At 37.6% G+C, this 5,790-nt stretch overlaps 1 long non-coding RNA gene across 1 annotated transcript; it reads right to left on the bottom strand.

The window, feature by feature from the left end:
- Window positions 1–3,467: 3,467 nt before the first annotated feature.
- LOC145315588 (uncharacterized) lies at window positions 3,468–5,499 on the bottom strand. The gene is made up of 3 exons (XR_013878084.1): window positions 5,206–5,499; window positions 4,295–4,408; window positions 3,468–3,505 (listed from the first exon to the last, which is right to left on the bottom strand). It is a non-coding gene; the product is annotated as an uncharacterized LOC145315588 (long non-coding RNA).
- Between the last annotated feature and the right edge of the window lie 291 nt (window positions 5,500–5,790).

Here is a 5,790-nt window from a genome sequence, read left to right as displayed (position 1 = left end):
CAAGGAACTTTTTGATATTGTTATCAACTGGTCAAAGCAGTACCATAATTTTACATCTGTGGAACTCAAAGCTTTACAAAACACTAGGAAATCATTTTTGTACCTGAATGAAGATCCTTGGATCAAAAAATCACAATCAAACTTTGACATAACCATGGGAAGTTTTGATGGTGCTGAATGTTGTGAACTGGTTGGTCTCTACATCCTTAGTAAGCTGGGTGACATCATTGAACAACCTCAAATTGGTCTGTACCGAGATGATGGTCTTGCTGTTCTTGATGGTTCTGGTCCACAGGTTGAACAAGTAAGAAAACGAGTTTTTCAACTTTTTAAAGATTTAGGACTGAAAGTAACAATAGAATGCAATATCACAAGCACCGAATTTTTGGATGCCTTTTTTGACCTGAAAGCCAACACTTTTCGACCTTTTAAGAAACCAAATACTGATCTCAGCTACATAAACTCGAAATCTAACCATCCTGCTAACATCAAGAAAGAAATTCCCAAAATGGTTTCAAGTAGAATTTCCAAACTTTCAAGTTCAAGAGAGATCTTTGAAGCTGAGAAAACACCTTTCAAAAATGCATTGAATTCAGCTGGCTACAATGATGACTTCACCTACTCACCCAACCAACAACGTCATCCTACTACAAGGTGCAGGAGAAGAAAGGTTATTTGGTTTAACTCTCCTTTCTGTCAAACAGTGAAAACTAATGTTGCAAGGAAATTCTTACTACTGATTGATAAACATTTTAAGAACACACCTCTTCAACAGTACTTCAACCGTTCTACAGTTAAAGTGTCTTATTGTTGTATGCCTAGCATCAAAGCCATCATAGCTGGACATAACAAATTCTTACTTAAAGATACAGCTGCTGCAAACACTCAACCTGCAAGATTGTGCAACTGCCGTGGTGGCCAAGCTGTGTGTCCCGTTGGAGGCCAGTGCTTGAAGTCTTCCTTGGTCTACAAAGCAGAAGTCATCAATGCAGTCAAACCTGCCACATACATTGGCCTGACTGGTAACACTTTTAAAGAAAGATTTACTGGTCACAAGTCATCCTTTAACAATGCCAATGCAGAGCACAAAACCAGCCTATCATCCTTCATTTGGTCACTAAAACGAAATCAAACTAATTTTGATGTTAGATGGTCCATCCTGCAGCAAGCACCAACCTACAACCCTAGCTCCGGTGCATGCAAACTCTGCAACCTAGAGAAGGTGAAGATCATGTTCAACAATGACGTCACCATGCTCAACAAGAGGTCTGAGATCAACAGCAAGTGCAGACACAGAGATAAGTTCCTTCTGATTGAACACCTGGCCGCTAATGATACCTGATACTGCCGTTTCAAGATAGTTTTTAAAAAATTATGTTTATTTGTAATTTCAATATTTTTTAAAAATCCTCTAAATTTAATTGAAAAAATCTATTAATTCTTATATTATCGTCAGTATTAAATTGTAACTGAAGATTGCTTAATGCATGAAACATGATGTTTTACAAATAAACTGTTGTTCATTCTATGTGGACTATATATATATATATATATATTCTATATATTATATTTTGATAGGTACCTATGCAAAGTTGAAGTAAATGTTAAAAACTTTGAGAGGTACTTACTTGTATGGCAAAAGGCTTGGTGTGTAGCTGTGTGTTGCTGGTAGTCTGGAAAATGTACAGGATTTAATAAAACAGTATGTTGGCGGCTGGTGACGGATGGAGGGCTGACTGCTGTGTAGTGGAATGATGTATATCTAAAATTTAAAATTAATTAACATGGATATATTAATTATTTGTAATCCTGCATTGAGATTTTAATTCGAAGATATGTGGATAGAAATGACTAGTGTTTTCAAGAGATTGTGAAGTTTTTGAAGATAACGAAAATGCCTATTTGTGCGGATTTAGATTTCTTTGTGCCAGGGGCTGATATTACGGTGAAGGAGTTAGGAATTATTGATACAGGAAATAATTTTAATTCTTTAATATCTAGAGAAATTCTTGATAAACATGGAATTGAGTTTTGTCCTGCTAAATTATCAGCGTATTCAGTAGATTTAAAGAAAGTTAATATTATTGGATATGTCGAGTTGAAATTTAGATTTGCTGGAACTCAAACCGTGTTTACGGAGATATTTTATGTACCTGAGGTGACGAGTAGGTTGGTGAATCTTGGATCTGATTTCCTGAAAAAGAATAAAATTAATATTTGTTTGGATGAGGATAAGTTTGAATTTTGTGGGGAATCTGTTCCTATTAATTCCTGTTTACAGAAACAGGTGGTGGCGGAGATACAGAAAATTCCTATTTTGTCCGGACGAATGAATTCTGAAATTCCATCTAAACCTACCTTGCCAGGGATAAAGGAGGGGGGTGGGTTTGGAGAGTTATATTCAACGAAGTATAATGTGAAGTTGCTGGACAAAACTATTTTTTATCCTGGAGGATCTACAGCTGTTGTGCATGTGGCTGGATTAAAGAATGATGGGCTTTGGTACTTGTCCCCTAATTCTTCTAAGATGACAAGTGGCAATGGGATTATGATTATTGAGGGAGTGTATCAGTCACGGAAAGATGGGACCTGCGTGGTTAATGTAGTTAATGCGTCAATAAAACCTATTACCTTGCTGAGAAATGTGAAGATGGGGCATTGTTTCGTCATGGATAATCAAGGTGTCACCTGTAATAAAACAATTAATGAGTTGGATAAGCCAGAAAAGTTGTCGGGGCAAAAAATGCATGAACGGGTACAGTTTATTATTCAAAAATTGAAGTTAGATGAAAACCAGATGATTAAGGAAAATCCAGAATTGAAACCTAGGATTATTAAAATTTGTTTGGAAAATTTTGATATCTTTTCAATGAATGATTCAGATATTGGTGATTGTCGATTAATGACATATAACATAGAATTGTTACCTGGAGCTAAACCTGTGAAGGCCAGAAATATTCCATTGAATCCAGAGTACGATGCTAAGTTGAAAGAACAGTTAACCAAATGGCTGGACGCCGGCATTATTGAAGAGGGTTTCTCGGATTGGTCTAGTCCTATTTTTGCTGTGAAAAAGAAGGCTGCACCTGGAGCAGAGGCTAAGTTGAGGTTTGTCATCGATTTCCGCAATTTGAACAACGTGACTAAGTGGGTGGCGTGGCCGCTGCCACTGATTTCTGATAATCTGACGAAGCTGGGTTCTGGCAAGGTGTTCAGTACTCTTGATTTGACAGCTGCCTACCATTCGATGACTATGGATGAGGACTCTAAACCGTTGACAGCTTTTAGTGCAGCAAACAGGATGTATTTGTTTAACAGGTTGCCATTTGGGTTGTGTAATGCACCCAGCCTGTTCTGTGCTCTGATGGATAAGGTGCTGTCTATCCTGCCAGGTATGTATGGATTCTGTATCAGTTACTTGGACGATCTGATCGTGTTTTCATCAAGTCCAGAAGAACATGTAGAGCATCTGCAGGCACTGTTTCAAGTTCTTAGGCAGGTCAACCTGAAATTGAATTTAGATAAGTGTGATTTATTGACTAGAGAATGCCATTATTTGGGGCATATTATTAGTGCCGATGGATTGAAAATGAATCCTGCATATTTGGAACGGATTAAGGATTGGGGCAAGCCTAGAACAGGGAAGGAGTTACAGAAGTTTTTGGGATTTACCAATTATTACAGAGGATATTTTGCTGATTATGCTAAGAGGTCGTGCATGTTGGATAGTCACAGGAATGACACTATAATAAAGTGGACAGAAGAATTGAATAGAGTATGGACTGAATTTATGGAAATGTTCAAGACTGAGATGTGTAAAGGCTATCCTCAATGGGATAATCCTAATCTTTTTATCGTGGATGTAGATTATAGTTCTCAGTATTTTGCAGGGATTATTTCACAAGAACAGGATGGTGTAGAGAGAGTGTTTGGTGTCTGTAGTAAAAAGTGTAATGCTGTGGAACAAAATTATCCTTCCTATAAAGGAGAATTAGGTGCATTAGTATATGCATTAAAGAATTTTTTACACTTTTGTAGGTTTCGTGAATTTGTAGTTCGGACAGACAGTATTTCACTAGTGCATTATAAACGTTGGGCTAAAGGATCAATAAACGGTGTCACCTATCGATGGATAACTTTCTTGCAAAGTTTTGACTTTACAGTTATCCATCGACAGGGGACTAAGCATGTGAATGTAGATTATTTGTCGAGAACTGAGTTAGATTGTAAGGAACATCGACTGAAGGATTGTCAGGAGTGTAGAAAGACAGATAATAAAATTTTGGATCCTTACCTGGATGATTCACCATTTCTGGATCAAATCTATTCCATTATGCAGGTACATTCTGCAGAGGATGAGGTGGATGTTGAGTTTGTCTGGCAAAGTAGTCTTCAGCAGGACGAGATCCTAAATGAAATAAGGTTATGGATATTGGAAAGGAGACAGTTGTCGTCTTATGAGAGGGCGGAGTTATCGGGCAGAAAAGAACTATTGTACAATCTTATTGGCCATCTGTATGTGCTAGAGGGGGTTGTAATTTTCAGACAGCCTTTGGCCGAAGGGGGTTTTGTCGAGAGGCCTGTAGTGCCTCTTTCTTTATACAATGATATATTTGATTCAGCTCATGGTGGATATGGTTCTGGACATAGAGGTGTGCAGGAGACAATACGTAAAATAAATGAGAGATTTTTTATGCCTGGCGTGAACAAGTTTGTGGAATCGAGAATGCGAAGTTGTATTACATGTTTGAAAAAGGCTGGAAGTAATCCTAAACATGTTTCACCTATAACTCATTCTGTTCAAAGTAGTGAAGTTTTTGCTAATATGTCAGTGGATCTAGTTGGTCCTTGGACTCCATGTTATCATCAGGGACAGACGGTTAAATTTGTCTTAATCATGGTTTGCTTATTTTCTAGATATGTTTTTACATGTCCGTTGGTTGATGCTAAAACTGAAACAACTGTAAAGGCTATATTAGAAAATTTTGTACCTACCTATGGTTTATTTAGGGCTTTGAGATCGGATAGAGGTACAAATTTTACAAGCAGTGTGTTTAAAGGTGTGATGAAAGGATTGGGGGTGGATACTGTCCTAATTCCCCCCAGGAATCCAAATTCGAATCCTGTAGAGGCAAAATCAGAGTTTGTATGCTGCTTTGAAAGTAGATGAAAATCATGGAACAAAGGATTGGGCTAAAAAATTACCTTTGGCTACGTTAGTGATTAACTGCTCCAAGAGTTCTAGAACTGGCTATTCTCCATTTTTTCTGGTTTTCGGTCGGCAGCCACGTATTCCCCTCGATTTTCTATCACCAGTCCCGTCTGTTGAATCTTCATCCTCGCGGTCGTATTTGGAATTTCTGAAAAATATGGAGGATGTAATTAAGAGAATTTCTACAAAATCCAAGTTATATTTAGAGGTTCAAAATAAACACAGAGTACAGAAGGAAGCATTGAGGGTGACAGATGTTTGTTATGCTTTCTTTAATATTGTGAAAACCGACGTGTCCAAGAAATTACAGTCTTTTTATGGAGGGCCTTTTATTGTAGTTAAGAAATTTTCGGATGCATTGTATGAGTTGGCAAATTTTGGGAATAATCCCATTAAGAAAAATCAGGTTGTGGCTAGAGATAAAATTCGAAAAATTCATGCTCGAACGGAAGTTTAGGGAGAGGAGGTTAATTTTAACGTTTTTCCTTTACCTGAAATTTGTCCGTCCGATGAGATATTTTTGGAGGTTGATAATATGCCTGTAGAGAGGGAAACTGTAGAGGAGAGAGAGAGTGCAG

This window comes from Acartia tonsa, chromosome 4, assembly GCF_053477335.1.
Source record: "Acartia tonsa isolate MP-2025a chromosome 4, ASM5347733v1, whole genome shotgun sequence".
Taxonomy (NCBI): Eukaryota; Metazoa; Arthropoda; class Copepoda; order Calanoida; family Acartiidae; genus Acartia; species Acartia tonsa.
The sequence above is the reverse complement of the archived record's forward strand: the minus strand, read 5'-3'. Positions and strand labels throughout refer to the sequence as shown.